The sequence below is a fragment of the Rhinoderma darwinii genome, unplaced genomic scaffold, assembly GCF_050947455.1.
Source record: "Rhinoderma darwinii isolate aRhiDar2 unplaced genomic scaffold, aRhiDar2.hap1 Scaffold_4236, whole genome shotgun sequence".
Lineage (NCBI taxonomy): Eukaryota > Metazoa > Chordata > Amphibia > Anura > Rhinodermatidae > Rhinoderma > Rhinoderma darwinii.
Window position 1 is genome coordinate 96,483 of NW_027463782.1, and position 20,802 is coordinate 117,284.

The following is a 20,802-nucleotide window of genomic DNA, read 5'->3' on the forward strand; positions in this document are numbered from 1 at the left end:
CAAAATGGAAAATAGGCATCCACCAACTTTACAGACAACTTCTCCTTGCTCCTACAACCTCCATCCTTGCACAGTTTGTTATTCTTCTAGGTAACATAGTAACAAATCCAAATTGCTGCTCTCTTTGTAGGCAAGCAAGGCTTTGTTGCAACTGCAATTCTTACTTCTTCTTGAAATGTAGGGACGACAGTACATTCCATCACATCCATCTAGTGTACACAGGTAGGTCCATTGTGGCGGGCAGGCGAGCGGGCGGGCTGCTTTATTGGCTGTTTGCTGTTCCCCTACTCCACTCCACTATTTGACTGTTGTGCTGCATCAATCAATCAATCAATCAATCAATCAATCAATCAATCAATCAATCAATCAGTGGCTGGCTCAGGTGCAGCTCTTTAACTTACCTAAAAGGGAGGGCGGAGAGAAGACAAGGAAGGTGAATGAGGTGTTCCAATGTGAAATGCCGGAAACACAGAAACACAGACGACACACAACAAGAGGTGGCAATCTATTCATTAATTGCATTTAATCAATGAGCTCATTATCACTCATGCATTGTCCAACAGGTGTTGAAATAATGGGATTAAAAGGGGAGATCCCTTCAGAAAGACAGAAACAATAGCAAAGACAAAAAACACTTTTGGAATCTGCTTTTAGTCAACACATAAGGAAAGGGTGCACCGGTCCTGGAAATACTGCAATACCAGGTCAATGCGTGGAGTGGACAGAGCAAGCTCTATTTCCATCTCCCTGTTCTAAAAATCCATTTAATATATGGTCCCCAGATAGGGGACGTATCAGATATTAAACTGATAAGAACAGATACTACACTTGATCTTAGCCAAAAGGCCGAGAAGCGATAACCCGAACGGGCCGCGCGTTGCCCGAGCCTGCCCGATACTGCTGTTCAGCCCTTGCAGCGATTCAGCCTACTTCTAGGCAATTCCATGGGGCCCTGCAGGCTCACACACTCACAGCTACACGGGAGGTGAATAAAGGCCGGAGAGGAAGCCAGACAGGATTTGCTTCTTTTGCTTGCACCACAATGCAGTGCTGAAAGAGGAGGAATCTACATAAAAACGCCTTCCTGGCAACGCCCAAATGCCCTGCTGCCATGCAGATAAACACTGGCAGCGGCAGCAAGTGCATGCCCACAGCCACCCCTTGTTCCTTCACACCTTGTATCAGCTGTAATCCAGTCCAGTCCAGTGCTGCCTGCTGAGCAGCACTGACCAACACTGCCTGGGCCCAGGCTTTTATCTCTGAGGCCCCATTATGATGTCAGAAAGCTGGCTCTGGAATCCTGAGGGCTCAAAGCTGGCTCTGGAATCCTGAGGGCTCCACTATGACACGTGCAAAATTCCGTCTGAACTTTATATAAGACGGTGAGGCTCAGTCAGTCACTCAGTGTTGCCTGAGAGGGCAACACTGCAACAGCCGGCCGCCAGGCTGTCTTTTTTTTGCACAGCTAGTTGCCTCCAGGAGGCCACAAGAGGGAGACAAGGGACTGCAAAATGGAAAATAGGCATCCACCAACTTTACAGACAACTTCTCCTTGCTCCTACAACCTCCATCCTTGCACAGTTTGTTATTCTTCTAGGTAACATAGTAACAAATCCAAATTGCTGCTCTCTTTGTAGGCAAGCAAGGCTTTGTTGCAACTGCAATTCTTACTTCTTCTTGAAATGTAGGGACGACAGTACATTCCATCACATCCATCTAGTGTACACAGGTAGGTCCATTGTGGCGGGCAGGCGAGCGGGCGGGCTGCTTTATTGGCTGTTTGCTGTTCCCCTACTCCACTCCACTATTTGACTGTTGTGCTGCATCAATCAATCAATCAATCAATCAATCAATCAATCAATCAATCAATCAGTGGCTGGCTCAGGTGCAGCTCTTTAACTTACCTAAAAGGGAGGGCGGAGAGAAGACAAGGAAGGTGAATGAGGTGTTCCAATGTGAAATGCCGGAAACACAGAAACACAGACGACACACAACAAGAGGTGGCAATCTATTCATTAATTGCATTTAATCAATGAGCTCATTATCACTCATGCATTGTCCAACAGGTGTTGAAATAATGGGATTAAAAGGGGAGATCCCTTCAGAAAGACAGAAACAATAGCAAAGACAAAAAACACTTTTGGAATCTGCTTTTAGTCAACACATAAGGAAAGGGTGCACCGGTCCTGGAAATACTGCAATACCAGGTCAATGCGTGGAGTGGACAGAGCAAGCTCTATTTCCATCTCCCTGTTCTAAAAATCCATTTAATATATGGTCCCCAGATAGGGGACGTATCAGATATTAAACTGATAAGAACAGATACTACACTTGATCTTAGCCAAAAGGCCGAGAAGCGATAACCCGAACGGGCCGCGCGTTGCCCGAGCCTGCCCGATACTGCTGTTCAGCCCTTGCAGCGATTCAGCCTACTTCTAGGCAATTCCATGGGGCCCTGCAGGCTCACACACTCACAGCTACACGGGAGGTGAATAAAGGCCGGAGAGGAAGCCAGACAGGATTTGCTTCTTTTGCTTGCACCACAATGCAGTGCTGAAAGAGGAGGAATCTACATAAAAACGCCTTCCTGGCAACGCCCAAATGCCCTGCTGCCATGCAGATAAACACTGGCAGCGGCAGCAAGTGCATGCCCACAGCCACCCCTTGTTCCTTCACACCTTGTATCAGCTGTAATCCAGTCCAGTCCAGTGCTGCCTGCTGAGCAGCACTGACCAACACTGCCTGGGCCCAGGCTTTTATCTCTGAGGCCCCATTATGATGTCAGAAAGCTGGCTCTGGAATCCTGAGGGCTCCACTATGACACGTGCAAAGTTCCGTCTGAACTTTATATAAGACGGTGAGGCTCAGTCAGTCACTCAGTGTTGCCTGAGAGGGCAACACTGCAACAGCCGGCCGCCAGGCTGTCTTTTTTTTGCACAGCTAGTTGCCTCCAGGAGGCCACAAGAGGGAGACAAGGGACTGCAAAATGGAAAATAGGCATCCACCAACTTTACAGACAACTTCTCCTTGCTCCTACAACCTCCATCCTTGCACAGTTTGTTATTCTTCTAGGTAACATAGTAACAAATCCAAATTGCTGCTCTCTTTGTAGGCAAGCAAGGCTTTGTTGCAACTGCAATTCTTACTTCTTCTTGAAATGTAGGGACGACAGTACATTCCATCACATCCATCTAGTGTACACAGGTAGGTCCATTGTGGCGGGCAGGCGAGCGGGCGGGCTGCTTTATTGGCTGTTTGCTGTTCCCCTACTCCACTCCACTATTTGACTGTTGTGCTGCATCAATCAATCAATCAATCAATCAATCAATCAATCAATCAATCAATCAATCAATCAGTGGCTGGCTCAGGTGCAGCTCTTTAACTTACCTAAAAGGGAGGGCGGAGAGAAGACAAGGAAGGTGAATGAGGTGTTCCAATGTGAAATGCCGGAAACACAGAAACACAGACGACACACAACAAGAGGTGGCAATCTATTCATTAATTGCATTTAATCAATGAGCTCATTATCACTCATGCATTGTCCAACAGGTGTTGAAATAATGGGATTAAAAGGGGAGATCCCTTCAGAAAGACAGAAACAATAGCAAAGACAAAAAACACTTTTGGAATCTGCTTTTAGTCAACACATAAGGAAAGGGTGCACCGGTCCTGGAAATACTGCAATACCAGGTCAATGCGTGGAGTGGACAGAGCAAGCTCTATTTCCATCTCCCTGTTCTAAAAATCCATTTAATATATGGTCCCCAGATAGGGGACGTATCAGATATTAAACTGATAAGAACAGATACTACACTTGATCTTAGCCAAAAGGCCGAGAAGCGATAACCCGAACGGGCCGCGCGTTGCCCGAGCCTGCCCGATACTGCTGTTCAGCCCTTGCAGCGATTCAGCCTACTTCTAGGCAATTCCATGGGGCCCTGCAGGCTCACACACTCACAGCTACACGGGAGGTGAATAAAGGCCGGAGAGGAAGCCAGACAGGATTTGCTTCTTTTGCTTGCACCACAATGCAGTGCTGAAAGAGGAGGAATCGACATAAAAACGCCTTCCTGGCAACGCCCAAATGCCCTGCTGCCATGCAGATAAACACTGGCAGCGGCAGCAAGTGCATGCCCACAGCCACCCCTTGTTCCTTCACACCTTGTATCAGCTGTAATCCAGTCCAGTCCAGTGCTGCCTGCTGAGCAGCACTGACCAACACTGCCTGGGCCCAGGCTTTTATCTCTGAGGCCCCATTATGATGTCAGAAAGCTGGCTCTGGAATCCTGAGGGCTCCACTATGACACGTGCAAAGTTCCGTCTGAACTTTATATAAGACGGTGAGGCTCAGTCAGTCACTCAGTGTTGCCTGAGAGGGCAACACTGCAACAGCCGGCCGCCAGGCTGTCTTTTTTTTGCACAGCTAGTTGCCTCCAGGAGGCCACAAGAGGGAGACAAGGGACTGCAAAATGGAAAATAGGCATCCACCAACTTTACAGACAACTTCTCCTTGCTCCTACAACCTCCATCCTTGCACAGTTTGTTATTCTTCTAGGTAACATAGTAACAAATCCAAATTGCTGCTCTCTTTGTAGGCAAGCAAGGCTTTGTTGCAACTGCAATTCTTACTTCTTCTTGAAATGTAGGGACGACAGTACATTCCATCACATCCATCTAGTGTACACAGGTAGGTCCATTGTGGCGGGCAGGCGAGCGGGCGGGCTGCTTTATTGGCTGTTTGCTGTTCCCCTACTCCACTCCACTATTTGACTGTTGTGCTCCATCAATCAATCAATCAATCAATCAATCAATCAATCAATCAATCAATCAATCAATCAATCAATCAGTGGCTGGCTCAGGTGCAGCTCTTTAACTTACCTAAAAGGGAGGGCGGAGAGAAGACAAGGAAGGTGAATGAGGTGTTCCAATGTGAAATGCCGGAAACACAGAAACACAGACGACACACAACAAGAGGTGGCAATCTATTCATTAATTGCATTTAATCAATGAGCTCATTATCACTCATGCATTGTCCAACAGGTGTTGAAATAATGGGATTAAAAGGGGAGATCCCTTCAGAAAGACAGAAACAATAGCAAAGACAAAAAACACTTTTGGAATCTGCTTTTAGTCAACACATAAGGAAAGGGTGCACCGGTCCTGGAAATACTGCAATACCAGGTCAATGCGTGGAGTGGACAGAGCAAGCTCTATTTCCATCTCCCTGTTCTAAAAATCCATTTAATATATGGTCCCCAGATAGGGGACGTATCAGATATTAAACTGATAAGAACAGATACTACACTTGATCTTAGCCAAAAGGCCGAGAAGCGATAACCCGAACGGGCCGCGCGTTGCCCGAGCCTGCCCGATACTGCTGTTCAGCCCTTGCAGCGATTCAGCCTACTTCTAGGCAATTCCATGGGGCCCTGCAGGCTCACACACTCACAGCTACACGGGAGGTGAATAAAGGCCGGAGAGGAAGCCAGACAGGATTTGCTTCTTTTGCTTGCACCACAATGCAGTGCTGAAAGAGGAGGAATCTACATAAAAACGCCTTCCTGGCAACGCCCAAATGCCCTGCTGCCATGCAGATAAACACTGGCAGCGGCAGCAAGTGCATGCCCACAGCCACCCCTTGTTCCTTCACACCTTGTATCAGCTGTAATCCAGTCCAGTCCAGTGCTGCCTGCTGAGCAGCACTGACCAACACTGCCTGGGCCCAGGCTTTTATCTCTGAGGCCCCATTATGATGTCAGAAAGCTGGCTCTGGAATCCTGAGGGCTCCACTATGACACGTGCAAAGTTCCGTCTGAACTTTATATAAGACGGTGAGGCTCAGTCAGTCACTCAGTGTTGCCTGAGAGGGCAACACTGCAACAGCCGGCCGCCAGGCTGTCTTTTTTTTGCACAGCTAGTTGCCTCCAGGAGGCCACAAGAGGGAGACAAGGGACTGCAAAATGGAAAATAGGCATCCACCAACTTTACAGACAACTTCTCCTTGCTCCTACAACCTCCATCCTTGCACAGTTTGTTATTCTTCTAGGTAACATAGTAACAAATCCAAATTGCTGCTCTCTTTGTAGGCAAGCAAGGCTTTGTTGCAACTGCAATTCTTACTTCTTCTTGAAATGTAGGGACGACAGTACATTCCATCACATCCATCTAGTGTACACAGGTAGGTCCATTGTGGCGGGCAGGCGAGCGGGCGGGCTGCTTTATTGGCTGTTTGCTGTTCCCCTACTCCACTCCACTATTTGACTGTTGTGCTGCATCAATCAATCAATCAATCAATCAATCAATCAATCAATCAATCAATCAATCAATCAATCAGTGGCTGGCTCAGGTGCAGCTCTTTAACTTACCTAAAAGGGAGGGCGGAGAGAAGACAAGGAAGGTGAATGAGGTGTTCCAATGTGAAATGCCGGAAACACAGAAACACAGACGACACACAACAAGAGGTGGCAATCTATTCATTAATTGCATTTAATCAATGAGCTCATTATCACTCATGCATTGTCCAACAGGTGTTGAAATAATGGGATTAAAAGGGGAGATCCCTTCAGAAAGACAGAAACAATAGCAAAGACAAAAAACACTTTTGGAATCTGCTTTTAGTCAACACATAAGGAAAGGGTGCACCGGTCCTGGAAATACTGCAATACCAGGTCAATGCGTGGAGTGGACAGAGCAAGCTCTATTTCCATCTCCCTGTTCTAAAAATCCATTTAATATATGGTCCCCAGATAGGGGACGTATCAGATATTAAACTGATAAGAACAGATACTACACTTGATCTTAGCCAAAAGGCCGAGAAGCGATAACCCGAACGGGCCGCGCGTTGCCCGAGCCTGCCCGATACTGCTGTTCAGCCCTTGCAGCGATTCAGCCTACTTCTAGGCAATTCCATGGGGCCCTGCAGGCTCACACACTCACAGCTACACGGGAGGTGAATAAAGGCCGGAGAGGAAGCCAGACAGGATTTGCTTCTTTTGCTTGCACCACAATGCAGTGCTGAAAGAGGAGGAATCTACATAAAAACGCCTTCCTGGCAACGCCCAAATGCCCTGCTGCCATGCAGATAAACACTGGCAGCGGCAGCAAGTGCATGCCCACAGCCACCCCTTGTTCCTTCACACCTTGTATCAGCTGTAATCCAGTCCAGTCCAGTGCTGCCTGCTGAGCAGCACTGACCAACACTGCCTGGGCCCAGGCTTTTATCTCTGAGGCCCCATTATGATGTCAGAAAGCTGGCTCTGGAATCCTGAGGGCTCCACTATGACACGTGCAAAGTTCCGTCTGAACTTTATATAAGACGGTGAGGCTCAGTCAGTCACTCAGTGTTGCCTGAGAGGGCAACACTGCAACAGCCGGCCGCCAGGCTGTCTTTTTTTTGCTCAGCTAGTTGCCTCCAGGAGGCCACAAGAGGGAGACAAGGGACTGCAAAATGGAAAATAGGCATCCACCAACTTTACAGACAACTTCTCCTTGCTCCTACAACCTCCATCCTTGCACAGTTTGTTATTCTTCTAGGTAACATAGTAACAAATCCAAATTGCTGCTCTCTTTGTAGGCAAGCAAGGCTTTGTTGCAACTGCACTTCTTACTTCTTCTTGAAATGTAGGGACGACAGTACATTCCATCACATCCATCTAGTGTACACAGGTAGGTCCATTGTGGCGGGCAGGCGAGCGGGCGGGCTGCTTTATTGGCTGTTTGCTGTTCCCCTACTCCACTCCACTATTTGACTGTTGTGCTGCATCAATCAATCAATCAATCAATCAATCAATCAATCAATCAATCAATCAATCAATCAGTGGCTGGCTCAGGTGCAGCTCTTTAACTTACCTAAAAGGGAGGGCGGAGAGAAGACAAGGAAGGTGAATGAGGTGTTCCAATGTGAAATGCCGGAAACACAGAAACACAGACGACACACAACAAGAGGTGGCAATCTATTCATTAATTGCATTTAATCAATGAGCTCATTATCACTCATGCATTGTCCAACAGGTGTTGAAATAATGGGATTAAAAGGGGAGATCCCTTCAGAAAGACAGAAACAATAGCAAAGACAAAAAACACTTTTGGAATCTGCTTTTAGTCAACACATAAGGAAAGGGTGCACCGGTCCTGGAAATACTGCAATACCAGGTCAATGCGTGGAGTGGACAGAGCAAGCTCTATTTCCATCTCCCTGTTCTAAAAATCCATTTAATATATGGTCCCCAGATAGGGGACTTATCAGATATTAAACTGATAAGAACAGATACTACACTTGATCTTAGCCAAAAGGCCGAGAAGCGATAACCCGAACGGGCCGCGCGTTGCCCGAGCCTGCCCGATACTGCTGTTCAGCCCTTGCAGCGATTCAGCCTACTTCTAGGCAATTCCATGGGGCCCTGCAGGCTCACACACTCACAGCTACACGGGAGGTGAATAAAGGCCGGAGAGGAAGCCAGACAGGATTTGCTTCTTTTGCTTGCACCACAATGCAGTGCTGAAAGAGGAGGAATCTACATAAAAACGCCTTCCTGGCAACGCCCAAATGCCCTGCTGCCATGCAGATAAACACTGGCAGCGGCAGCAAGTGCATGCCCACAGCCACCCCTTGTTCCTTCACACCTTGTATCAGCTGTAATCCAGTCCAGTCCAGTGCTGCCTGCTGAGCAGCACTGACCAACACTGCCTGGGCCCAGGCTTTTATCTCTGAGGCCCCATTATGATGTCAGAAAGCTGGCTCTGGAATCCTGAGGGCTCCACTATGACACGTGCAAAGTTCCGTCTGAACTTTATATAAGACGGTGAGGCTCAGTCAGTCACTCAGTGTTGCCTGAGAGGGCAACACTGCAACAGCCGGCCGCCAGGCTGTCTTTTTTTTGCACAGCTAGTTGCCTCCAGGAGGCCACAAGAGGGAGACAAGGGACTGCAAAATGGAAAATAGGCATCCACCAACTTTACAGACAACTTCTCCTTGCTCCTACAACCTCCATCCTTGCACAGTTTGTTATTCTTCTAGGTAACATAGTAACAAATCCAAATTGCTGCTCTCTTTGTAGGCAAGCAAGGCTTTGTTGCAACTGCAATTCTTACTTCTTCTTGAAATGTAGGGACGACAGTACATTCCATCACATCCATCTAGTGTACACAGGTAGGTCCATTGTGGCGGGCAGGCGAGCGGGCGGGCTGCTTTATTGGCTGTTTGCTGTTCCCCTACTCCACTCCACTATTTGACTGTTGTGCTGCATCAATCAATCAATCAATCAATCAATCAATCAATCAATCAGTGGCTGGCTCAGGTGCAGCTCTTTAACTTACCTAAAAGGGAGGGCGGAGAGAAGACAAGGAAGGTGAATGAGGTGTTCCAATGTGAAATGCCGGAAACACAGAAACACAGACGACACACAACAAGAGGTGGCAATCTATTCATTAATTGCATTTAATCAATGAGCTCATTATCACTCATGCATTGTCCAACAGGTGTTGAAATAATGGGATTAAAAGGGGAGATCCCTTCAGAAAGACAGAAACAATAGCAAAGACAAAAAACACTTTTGGAATCTGCTTTTAGTCAACACATAAGGAAAGGGTGCACCGGTCCTGGAAATACTGCAATACCAGGTCAATGCGTGGAGTGGACAGAGCAAGCTCTATTTCCATCTCCCTGTTCTAAAAATCCATTTAATATATGGTCCCCAGATAGGGGACGTATCAGATATTAAACTGATAAGAACAGATACTACACTTGATCTTAGCCAAAAGGCCGAGAAGCGATAACCCGAACGGGCCGCGCGTTGCCCGAGCCTGCCCGATACTGCTGTTCAGCCCTTGCAGCGATTCAGCCTACTTCTAGGCAATTCCATGGGGCCCTGCAGGCTCACACACTCACAGCTACACGGGAGGTGAATAAAGGCCGGAGAGGAAGCCAGACAGGATTTGCTTCTTTTGCTTGCACCACAATGCAGTGCTGAAAGAGGAGGAATCTACATAAAAACGCCTTCCTGGCAACGCCCAAATGCCCTGCTGCCATGCAGATAAACACTGGCAGCGGCAGCAAGTGCATGCCCACAGCCACCCCTTGTTCCTTCACACCTTGTATCAGCTGTAATCCAGTCCAGTCCAGTGCTGCCTGCTGAGCAGCACTGACCAACACTGCCTGGGCCCAGGCTTTTATCTCTGAGGCCCCATTATGATGTCAGAAAGCTGGCTCTGGAATCCTGAGGGCTCCACTATGACACGTGCAAAGTTCCGTCTGAACTTTATATAAGACGGTGAGGCTCAGTCAGTCACTCAGTGTTGCCTGAGAGGGCAACACTGCAACAGCCGGCCGCCAGGCTGTCTTTTTTTTGCACAGCTAGTTGCCTCCAGGAGGCCACAAGAGGGAGACAAGGGACTGCAAAATGGAAAATAGGCATCCACCAACTTTACAGACAACTTCTCCTTGCTCCTACAACCTCCATCCTTGCACAGTTTGTTATTCTTCTAGGTAACATAGTAACAAATCCAAATTGCTGCTCTCTTTGTAGGCAAGCAAGGCTTTGTTGCAACTGCAATTCTTACTTCTTCTTGAAATGTAGGGACGACAGTACATTCCATCACATCCATCTAGTGTACACAGGTAGGTCCATTGTGGCGGGCAGGCGAGCGGGCGGGCTGCTTTATTGGCTGTTTGCTGTTCCCCTACTCCACTCCACTATTTGACTGTTGTGCTGCATCAATCAATCAATCAATCAATCAATCAATCAATCAATCAATCAATCAATCAATCAGTGGCTGGCTCAGGTGCAGCTCTTTAACTTACCTAAAAGGGAGGGCGGAGAGAAGACAAGGAAGGTGAATGAGGTGTTCCAATGTGAAATGCCGGAAACACAGAAACACAGACGACACACAACAAGAGGTGGCAATCTATTCATTAATTGCATTTAATCAATGAGCTCATTATCACTCATGCATTGTCCAACAGGTGTTGAAATAATGGGATTAAAAGGGGAGATCCCTTCAGAAAGACAGAAACAATAGCAAAGACAAAAAACACTTTTGGAATCTGCTTTTAGTCAACACATAAGGAAAGGGTGCACCGGTCCTGGAAATACTGCAATACCAGGTCAATGCGTGGAGTGGACAGAGCAAGCTCTATTTCCATCTCCCTGTTCTAAAAATCCATTTAATATATGGTCCCCAGATAGGGGACGTATCAGATATTAAACTGATAAGAACAGATACTACACTTGATCTTAGCCAAAAGGCCGAGAAGCGATAACCCGAACGGGCCGCGCGTTGCCCGAGCCTGCCCGATACTGCTGTTCAGCCCTTGCAGCGATTCAGCCTACTTGTAGGCAATTCCATGGGGCCCTGCAGGCTCACACACTCACAGCTACACGGGAGGTGAATAAAGGCCGGAGAGGAAGCCAGACAGGATTTGCTTCTTTTGCTTGCACCACAATGCAGTGCTGAAAGAGGAGGAATCTACATAAAAACGCCTTCCTGGCAACGCCCAAATGCCCTGCTGCCATGCAGATAAACACTGGCAGCGGCAGCAAGTGCATGCCCACAGCCACCCCTTGTTCCTTCACACCTTGTATCAGCTGTAATCCAGTCCAGTCCAGTGCTGCCTGCTGAGCAGCACTGACCAACACTGCCTGGGCCCAGGCTTTTATCTCTGAGGCCCCATTATGATGTCAGAAAGCTGGCTCTGGAATCCTGAGGGCTCCACTATGACACGTGCAAAGTTCCGTCTGAACTTTATATAAGACGGTGAGGCTCAGTCAGTCACTCAGTGTTGCCTGAGAGGGCAACACTGCAACAGCCGGCCGCCAGGCTGTCTTTTTTTTGCACAGCTAGTTGCCTCCAGGAGGCCACAAGAGGGAGACAAGGGACTGCAAAATGGAAAATAGGCATCCACCAACTTTACAGACAACTTCTCCTTGCTCCTACAACCTCCATCCTTGCACAGTTTGTTATTCTTCTAGGTAACATAGTAACAAATCCAAATTGCTGCTCTCTTTGTAGGCAAGCAAGGCTTTGTTGCAACTGCAATTCTTACTTCTTCTTGAAATGTAGGGACGACAGTACATTCCATCACATCCATCTAGTGTACACAGGTAGGTCCATTGTGGCGGGCAGGCGAGCGGGCGGGCTGCTTTATTGGCTGTTTGCTGTTCCCCTACTCCACTCCACTATTTGACTGTTGTGCTGCATCAATCAATCAATCAATCAATCAATCAATCAATCAATCAATCAGTGGCTGGCTCAGGTGCAGCTCTTTAACTTACCTAAAAGGGAGGGCGGAGAGAAGACAAGGAAGGTGAATGAGGTGTTCCAATGTGAAATGCCGGAAACACAGAAACACAGACGACACACAACAAGAGGTGGCAATCTATTCATTAATTGCATTTAATCAATGAGCTCATTATCACTCATGCATTGTCCAACAGGTGTTGAAATAATGGGATTAAAAGGGGAGATCCCTTCAGAAAGACAGAAACAATAGCAAAGACAAAAAACACTTTTGGAATCTGCTTTTAGTCAACACATAAGGAAAGGGTGCACCGGTCCTGGAAATACTGCAATACCAGGTCAATGCGTGGAGTGGACAGAGCAAGCTCTATTTCCATCTCCCTGTTCTAAAAATCCATTTAATATATGGTCCCCAGATAGGGGACGTATCAGATATTAAACTGATAAGAACAGATACTACACTTGATCTTAGCCAAAAGGCCGAGAAGCGATAACCCGAACGGGCCGCGCATTGCCCGAGCCTGCCCGATACTGCTGTTCAGCCCTTGCAGCGATTCAGCCTACTTCTAGGCAATTCCATGGGGCCCTGCAGGCTCACACACTCACAGCTACACGGGAGGTGAATAAAGGCCGGAGAGGAAGCCAGACAGGATTTGCTTCTTTTGCTTGCACCACAATGCAGTGCTGAAAGAGGAGGAATCTACATAAAAACGCCTTCCTGGCAACGCCCAAATGCCCTGCTGCCATGCAGATAAACACTGGCAGCGGCAGCAAGTGCATGCCCACAGCCACCCCTTGTTCCTTCACACCTTGTATCAGCTGTAATCCAGTCCAGTCCAGTGCTGCCTGCTGAGCAGCACTGACCAACACTGCCTGGGCCCAGGCTTTTATCTCTGAGGCCCCATTATGATGTCAGAAAGCTGGCTCTGGAATCCTGAGGGCTCCACTATGACACGTGCAAAGTTCCGTCTGAACTTTATATAAGACGGTGAGGCTCAGTCAGTCACTCAGTGTTGCCTGAGAGGGCAACACTGCAACAGCCGGCCGCCAGGCTGTCTTTTTTTTGCACAGCTAGTTGCCTCCAGGAGGCCACAAGAGGGAGACAAGGGACTGCAAAATGGAAAATAGGCATCCACCAACTTTACAGACAACTTCTCCTTGCTCCTACAACCTCCATCCTTGCACAGTTTGTTATTCTTCTAGGTAACATAGTAACAAATCCAAATTGCTGCTCTCTTTGTAGGCAAGCAAGGCTTTGTTGCAACTGCAATTCTTACTTCTTCTTGAAATGTAGGGACGACAGTACATTCCATCACATCCATCTAGTGTACACAGGTAGGTCCATTGTGGCGGGCAGGCGAGCGGGCGGGCTGCTTTATTGGCTGTTTGCTGTTCCCCTACTCCACTCCACTATTTGACTGTTGTGCTGCATCAATCAATCAATCAATCAATCAATCAATCAATCAATCAATCAATCAATCAGTGGCTGGCTCAGGTGCAGCTCTTTAACTTACCTAAAAGGGAGGGCGGAGAGAAGACAAGGAAGGTGAATGAGGTGTTCCAATGTGAAATGCCGGAAACACAGAAACACAGACGACACACAACAAGAGGTGGCAATCTATTCATTAATTGCATTTAATCAATGAGCTCATTATCACTCATGCATTGTCCAACAGGTGTTGAAATAATGGGATTAAAAGGGGAGATCCCTTCAGAAAGACAGAAACAATAGCAAAGACAAAAAACACTTTTGGAATCTGCTTTTAGTCAACACATAAGGAAAGGGTGCACCGGTCCTGGAAATACTGCAATACCAGGTCAATGCGTGGAGTGGACAGAGCAAGCTCTATTTCCATCTCCCTGTTCTAAAAATCCATTTAATATATGGTCCCCAGATAGGGGACGTATCAGATATTAAACTGATAAGAACAGATACTACACTTGATCTTAGCCAAAAGGCCGAGAAGCGATAACCCGAACGGGCCGCGCGTTGCCCGAGCCTGCCCGATACTGCTGTTCAGCCCTTGCAGCGATTCAGCCTACTTCTAGGCAATTCCATGGGGCCCTGCAGGCTCACACACTCACAGCTACACGGGAGGTGAATAAAGGCCGGAGAGGAAGCCAGACAGGATTTGCTTCTTTTGCTTGCACCACAATGCAGTGCTGAAAGAGGAGGAATCTACATAAAAACGCCTTCCTGGCAACGCCCAAATGCCCTGCTGCCATGCAGATAAACACTGGCAGCGGCAGCAAGTGCATGCCCACAGCCACCCCTTGTTCCTTCACACCTTGTATCAGCTGTAATCCAGTCCAGTCCAGTGCTGCCTGCTGAGCAGCACTGACCAACACTGCCTGGGCCCAGGCTTTTATCTCTGAGGCCCCATTATGATGTCAGAAAGCTGGCTCTGGAATCCTGAGGGCTCCACTATGACACGTGCAAAGTTCCGTCTGAACTTTATATAAGACGGTGAGGCTCAGTCAGTCACTCAGTGTTGCCTGAGAGGGCAACACTGCAACAGCCGGCCGCCAGGCTGTCTTTTTTTTGCACAGCTAGTTGCCTCCAGGAGGCCACAAGAGGGAGACAAGGGACTGCAAAATGGAAAATAGGCATCCACCAACTTTACAGACAACTTCTCCTTGCTCCTACAACCTCCATCCTTGCACAGTTTGTTATTCTTCTAGGTAACATAGTAACAAATCCAAATTGCTGCTCTCTTTGTAGGCAAGCAAGGCTTTGTTGCAACTGCAATTCTTACTTCTTCTTGAAATGTAGGGACGACAGTACATTCCATCACATCCATCTAGTGTACACAGGTAGGTCCATTGTGGCGGGCAGGCGAGCGGGCGGGCTGCTTTATTGGCTGTTTGCTGTTCCCCTACTCCACTCCACTATTTGACTGTTGTGCTGCATCAATCAATCAATCAATCAATCAATCAATCAATCAATCAATCAATCAATCAATCAATCAGTGGCTGGCTCAGGTGCAGCTCTTTAACTTACCTAAAAGGGAGGGCGGAGAGAAGACAAGGAAGGTGAATGAGGTGTTCCAATGTGAAATGCCGGAAACACAGAAACACAGACGACACACAACAAGAGGTGGCAATCTATTCATTAATTGCATTTAATCAATGAGCTCATTATCACTCATGCATTGTCCAACAGGTGTTGAAATAATGGGATTAAAAGGGGAGATCCCTTCAGAAAGACAGAAACAATAGCAAAGACAAAAAACACTTTTGGAATCTGCTTTTAGTCAACACATAAGGAAAGGGTGCACCGGTCCTGGAAATACTGCAATACCAGGTCAATGCGTGGAGTGGACAGAGCAAGCTCTATTTCCATCTCCCTGTTCTAAAAATCCATTTAATATATGGTCCCCAGATAGGGGACGTATCAGATATTAAACTGATAAGAACAGATACTACACTTGATCTTAGCCAAAAGGCCGAGAAGCGATAACCCGAACGGGCCGCGCGTTGCCCGAGCCTGCCCGATACTGCTGTTCAGCCCTTGCAGCGATTCAGCCTACTTCTAGGCAATTCCATGGGGCCCTGCAGGCTCACACACTCACAGCTACACGGGAGGTGAATAAAGGCCGGAGAGGAAGCCAGACAGGATTTGCTTCTTTTGCTTGCACCACAATGCAGTGCTGAAAGAGGAGGAATCTACATAAAAACGCCTTCCTGGCAACGCCCAAATGCCCTGCTGCCATGCAGATAAACACTGGCAGCGGCAGCAAGTGCATGCCCACAGCCACCCCTTGTTCCTTCACACCTTGTATCAGCTGTAATCCAGTCCAGTCCAGTGCTGCCTGCTGAGCAGCACTGACCAACACTGCCTGGGCCCAGGCTTTTATCTCTGAGGCCCCATTATGATGTCAGAAAGCTGGCTCTGGAATCCTGAGGGCTCCACTATGACACGTGCAAAGTTCCGTCTGAACTTTATATAAGACGGTGAGGCTCAGTCAGTCACTCAGTGTTGCCTGAGAGGGCAACACTGCAACAGCCGGCCGCCAGGCTGTCTTTTTTTTGCACAGCTAGTTGCCTCCAGGAGGCCACAAGAGGGAGACAAGGGACTGCAAAATGGAAAATAGGCATCCACCAACTTTACAGACAACTTCTCCTTGCTCCTACAACCTCCATCCTTGCACAGTTTGTTATTCTTCTAGGTAACATAGTAACAAATCCAAATTGCTGCTCTCTTTGTAGGCAAGCAAGGCTTTGTTGCAACTGCAATTCTTACTTCTTCTTGAAATGTAGGGACGACAGTACATTCCATCACATCCATCTAGTGTACACAGGTAGGTCCATTGTGGCGGGCAGGCGAGCGGGCGGGCTGCTTTATTGGCTGTTTGCTGTTCCCCTACTCCACTCCACTATTTGACTGTTATGCTGCATCAATCAATCAATCAATCAATCAATCAATCAATCAGTGGCTGGCTCAGGTGCAGCTCTTTAACTTACCTAAAAGGGAGGGCGGAGAGAAGACAAGGAAGGTGAATGAGGTGTTCCAATGTGAAATGCCGGAAACACAGAAACACAGACGACACACAACAAGAGGTGGCAATCTATTCATTAATTGCATTTAATCAATGAGCTCATTATCACTCATGCATTGTCCAACGGGTGTTGAAATAATGGGATTAAAAGGGGAGATCCCTTCAGAAAGACAGAAACAATAGCAAAGACAAAAAACACTTTTGGAATCTGCTTTTAGTCAACACATAAGGAAAGGGTGCACCGGTCCTGGAAATACTGCAATACCAGGTCAATGCGTGGAGTGGACAGAGCAAGCTCTATTTCCATCTCCCTGTTCTAAAAATCCATTTAATATATGGTCCCCAGATAGGGGACGTATCAGATATTAAACTGATAAGAACAGATACTACACTTGATCTTAGCCAAAAGGCCGAGAAGCGATAACCCGAACGGGCCGCGCGTTGCCCGAGCCTGCCCGATACTGCTGTTCAGCCCTTGCAGCGATTCAGCCTACTTCTAGGCAATTCCATGGGGCCCTGCAGGCTCACACACTCACAGCTACACGGGAGGTGAATAAAGGCCGGAGAGGAAGCCAGACAGGATTTGCTTCTTTTGCTTGCACCACAATGCAGTGCTGAAAGAGGAGGAATCTACATAAAAACGCCTTCCTGGCAACGCCCAAATGCCCTGCTGCCATGCAGATAAACACTGGCAGCGGCAGCAAGTGCATGCCCACAGCCACCCCTTGTTCCTTCACACCTTGTATCAGCTGTAATCCAGTCCAGTCCAGTGCTGCCTGCTGAGCAGCACTGACCAACACTGCCTGGGCCCAGGCTTTTATCTCTGAGGCCCCATTATGATGTCAGAAAGCTGGCTCTGGAATCCTGAGGGCTCCACTATGACACGTGCAAAGTTCCGTCTGAACTTTATATAAGACGGTGAGGCTCAGTCAGTCACTCAGTGTTGCCTGAGAGGGCAACACTGCAACAGCCGGCCGCCAGGCTGTCTTTTTTTTGCACAGCTAGTTGCCTCCAGGAGGCCACAAGAGGGAGACAAGGGACTGCAAAATGGAAAATAGGCATCCACCAACTTTACAGACAACTTCTCCTTGCTCCTACAACCTCCATCCTTGCACAGTTTGTTATTCTTCTAGGTAACATAGTAACAAATCCAAATTGCTGCTCTCTTTGTAGGCAAGCAAGGCTTTGTTGCAACTGCAATTCTTACTTCTTCTTGAAATGTAGGGACGACAGTACATTCCATCACATCCATCTAGTGTACACAGGTAGGTCCATTGTGGCGGGCAGGCGAGCGGGCGGGCTGCTTTATTGGCTGTTTGCTGTTCCCCTACTCCACTCCACTATTTGACTGTTGTGCTGCATCAATCAATCAATCAATCAATCAATCAATCAATCAATCAATCAGTGGCTGGCTCAGGTGCAGCTCTTTAACTTACCTAAAAGGGAGGGCGGAGAGAAGACAAGGAAGGTGAATGAGGTGTTCCAATGTGAAATGCCGGAAACACAGAAACACAGACGACACACAACAAGAGGTGGCAATCTATTCATTAATTGCATTTAATCAATGAGCTCATTATCACTCATGCATTGTCCAACAGGTGTTGAAATAATGGGATTAAAAGGGGAGATCCCTTCAGAAAGACAGAAACAATAGCAAAGACAAAAAACACTTTTGGAATCTGCTTTTAGTCAACACATAAGGAAAGGGTGCACCGGTCCTGGAAATACTGCAATACCAGGTCAATGCGTGGAGTGGACAGAGCAAGCTCTATTTCCATCTCCCTGTTCTAAAAATCCATTTAATATATGGTCCCCAGATAGGGGACGTATCAGATATTAAACTGATAAGAACAGATACTACACTTGATCTTAGCCAAAAGGCCGAGAAGCGATAACCCGAACGGGCCGCGCGTTGCCCGAGCCTGCCCGATACTGCTGTTCAGCCCTTGCAGCGATTCAGCCTACTTCTAGGCAATTCCATGGGGCCCTGCAGGCTCACACACTCACAGCTACACGGGAGGTGAATAAAGGCCGGAGAGGAAGCCAGACAGGATTTGCTTCTTTTGCTTGCACCACAATGCAGTGCTGAAAGAGGAGGAATCTACATAAAAACGCCTTCCTGGCAACGCCCAAATGCCCTGCTGCCATGCAGATAAACACTGGCAGCGGCAGCAAGTGCATGCCCACAGCCACCCCTTGTTCCTTCACACCTTGTATCAGCTGTAATCCAGTCCAGTCTAGTGCTGCCTGCTGAGCAGCACTGACCAACACTGCCTGGGCCCAGGCTTTTATCTCTGAGGCCCCATTATGATGTCAGAAAGCTGGCTCTGGAATCCTGAGGGCTCCACTATGACACGTGCAAAGTTCCGTCTGAACTTTATATAAGACGGTGAGGCTCAGTCAGTCACTCAGTGTTGCCTGAGAGGGCAACACTGCAACAGCCGGCCGCCAGGCTGTCTTTTTTTTGCACAGCTAGTTGCCTCCAGGAGGCCACAAGAGGGAGACAAGGGACTGCAAAATGGAAAATAGGCATCCACCAACTTTACAGACAACTTCTCCTTGCTCCTACAACCTCCATCCTTGCACAGTTTGTTATTCTTCTAGGTAACATAGTAACAAATCCAAATTGCTGCTCTCTTTGTAGGCAAGCAAGGCTTTGTTGCAACTGCAATTCTTACTTCTTCTTGAAATGTAGGGACGACAGTACATTCCATCACATCCATCTAGTGTACACAGGTAGGTCCATTGTGGCGGGCAGGCGAGCGGGCGGGCTGCTTTATTGGCTGTTTGCTGTTCCCCTACTCCACTCCACTATTTGACTGTTGTGCTGCATCAATCAATCAATCAATCAATCAATCAATCAATCAATCAATCAATCAAGTGGCTGGCTCAGGTGCAGCTCTTTAACTTACCTAAAAGGGAGGGCGGAGAGAAGACAAGGAAGGTGAATGAGGTGTTCCAATGTGAAATGCCGGAAACACAGAAACACAGACGACACACAACAAGAGGTGGCAATCTATTCATTAATTGCATTTAATCAATGAGCTCATTATCACTCATGCATTGTCCAACAGGTGTTGAAATAATGGGATTAAAAGGGGAGATCCCTTCAGAAAGACAGAAACAATAGCAAAGACAAAAAACACTTTTGGAATCTGCTTTTAGTCAACACATAAGGAAAGGGTGCACCGGTCCTGGAAATACTGCAATACCAGGTCAATGCGTGGAGTGGACAGAGCAAGCTCTATTTCCATCTCCCTGTTCTAAAAATCCATTTAATATATGGTCCCCAGATAGGGGACGTATCAGATATTAAACTGATAAGAACAGATACTACACTTGATCTTAGCCAAAAGGCCGAGAAGCGATAACCCGAACGGGCCGCGCGTTGCCCGAGCCTGCCCGATACTGCTGTTCAGCCCTTGCAGCGATTCAGCCTACTTCTAGGCAATTCCATGGGGCCCTGCAGGCTCACACACTCACAGCTACACGGGAGGTGAATAAAGGCCGGAGAGGAAGCCAGACAGGATTTGCTTCTTTTGCTTGCACCACAATGCAGTGCTGAAAGAGGAGGAATCTACATAAAAACGCCTTCCTGGCAACGCCCAAATGCCCTGCTGCCATGCAGATAAACACTGGCAGCGGCAGCAAGTGCATGCCCACAGCCACCCCTTGTTCCTTCACACCTTGTATCAGCTGTAATCCAGTCCAGTCCAGTGCTGCCTGCTGAGCAGCACTGACCAACACTGCCTGGGCCCAGGCTTTTATCTCTGAGGCCCCATTATGATGTCAGAAAGCTGGCTCTGGAATCCTGAGGGCTCCACTATGACACGTGCAAAGTTCCGTCTGAACTTTATATAAGACGGTGAGGCTCAGTCAGTCACTCAGTGTTGCCTGAGAGGGCAACACTGCAACAGCCGGCCGCCAGGCTGTCTTTTTTTTGCACAGCTAGTTGCCTCCAGGAGGCCACAAGAGGGAGACAAGGGACTGCAAAATGGAAAATAGGCATCCACCAACTTTACAGACAACTTCTCCTTGCTCCTACAACCTCCATCCTTGCACAGTTTGT

General features: G+C 47.8%; 14 non-coding genes across 14 annotated transcripts; all 14 read right to left on the bottom strand.

The window, feature by feature from the left end:
- Positions 1–667: 667 nt before the first annotated feature.
- On the bottom strand, positions 668–858 carry LOC142710345 (U2 spliceosomal RNA). The gene has a single exon (XR_012869402.1). It is a non-coding gene; the product is annotated as a U2 spliceosomal RNA (small nuclear RNA).
- A 1,312-nt stretch (positions 859–2,170) lies between these two features.
- On the bottom strand, positions 2,171–2,361 carry LOC142710346 (U2 spliceosomal RNA). The gene has a single exon (XR_012869403.1). It is a non-coding gene; the product is annotated as a U2 spliceosomal RNA (small nuclear RNA).
- A 1,292-nt stretch (positions 2,362–3,653) lies between these two features.
- LOC142710347 (U2 spliceosomal RNA) lies at positions 3,654–3,844 on the bottom strand. Its single transcript, XR_012869404.1, has one exon. It is a non-coding gene; the product is annotated as a U2 spliceosomal RNA (small nuclear RNA).
- Positions 3,845–5,144: 1,300 nt separating this feature from the next.
- LOC142710348 (U2 spliceosomal RNA) lies at positions 5,145–5,335 on the bottom strand. Its single transcript, XR_012869405.1, has one exon. It is a non-coding gene; the product is annotated as a U2 spliceosomal RNA (small nuclear RNA).
- A 1,296-nt stretch (positions 5,336–6,631) lies between these two features.
- LOC142710349 (U2 spliceosomal RNA) lies at positions 6,632–6,822 on the bottom strand. Its single transcript, XR_012869406.1, has one exon. It is a non-coding gene; the product is annotated as a U2 spliceosomal RNA (small nuclear RNA).
- A 1,292-nt stretch (positions 6,823–8,114) lies between these two features.
- LOC142710360 (U2 spliceosomal RNA) lies at positions 8,115–8,305 on the bottom strand. Its single transcript, XR_012869416.1, has one exon. It is a non-coding gene; the product is annotated as a U2 spliceosomal RNA (small nuclear RNA).
- Positions 8,306–9,581: 1,276 nt separating this feature from the next.
- On the bottom strand, positions 9,582–9,772 carry LOC142710351 (U2 spliceosomal RNA). The gene has a single exon (XR_012869407.1). It is a non-coding gene; the product is annotated as a U2 spliceosomal RNA (small nuclear RNA).
- A 1,292-nt stretch (positions 9,773–11,064) lies between these two features.
- On the bottom strand, positions 11,065–11,255 carry LOC142710352 (U2 spliceosomal RNA). The gene has a single exon (XR_012869408.1). It is a non-coding gene; the product is annotated as a U2 spliceosomal RNA (small nuclear RNA).
- Positions 11,256–12,535: 1,280 nt separating this feature from the next.
- Positions 12,536–12,726, bottom strand: LOC142710354 (U2 spliceosomal RNA). The gene has a single exon (XR_012869410.1). It is a non-coding gene; the product is annotated as a U2 spliceosomal RNA (small nuclear RNA).
- Positions 12,727–14,014: 1,288 nt separating this feature from the next.
- On the bottom strand, positions 14,015–14,205 carry LOC142710355 (U2 spliceosomal RNA). The gene has a single exon (XR_012869411.1). It is a non-coding gene; the product is annotated as a U2 spliceosomal RNA (small nuclear RNA).
- Positions 14,206–15,501: 1,296 nt separating this feature from the next.
- LOC142710356 (U2 spliceosomal RNA) lies at positions 15,502–15,692 on the bottom strand. The gene has a single exon (XR_012869412.1). It is a non-coding gene; the product is annotated as a U2 spliceosomal RNA (small nuclear RNA).
- Positions 15,693–16,964: 1,272 nt separating this feature from the next.
- On the bottom strand, positions 16,965–17,155 carry LOC142710357 (U2 spliceosomal RNA). Its single transcript, XR_012869413.1, has one exon. It is a non-coding gene; the product is annotated as a U2 spliceosomal RNA (small nuclear RNA).
- A 1,280-nt stretch (positions 17,156–18,435) lies between these two features.
- On the bottom strand, positions 18,436–18,626 carry LOC142710358 (U2 spliceosomal RNA). Its single transcript, XR_012869414.1, has one exon. It is a non-coding gene; the product is annotated as a U2 spliceosomal RNA (small nuclear RNA).
- A 1,285-nt stretch (positions 18,627–19,911) lies between these two features.
- LOC142710359 (U2 spliceosomal RNA) lies at positions 19,912–20,102 on the bottom strand. Its single transcript, XR_012869415.1, has one exon. It is a non-coding gene; the product is annotated as a U2 spliceosomal RNA (small nuclear RNA).
- Positions 20,103–20,802: the final 700 nt, after the last annotated feature.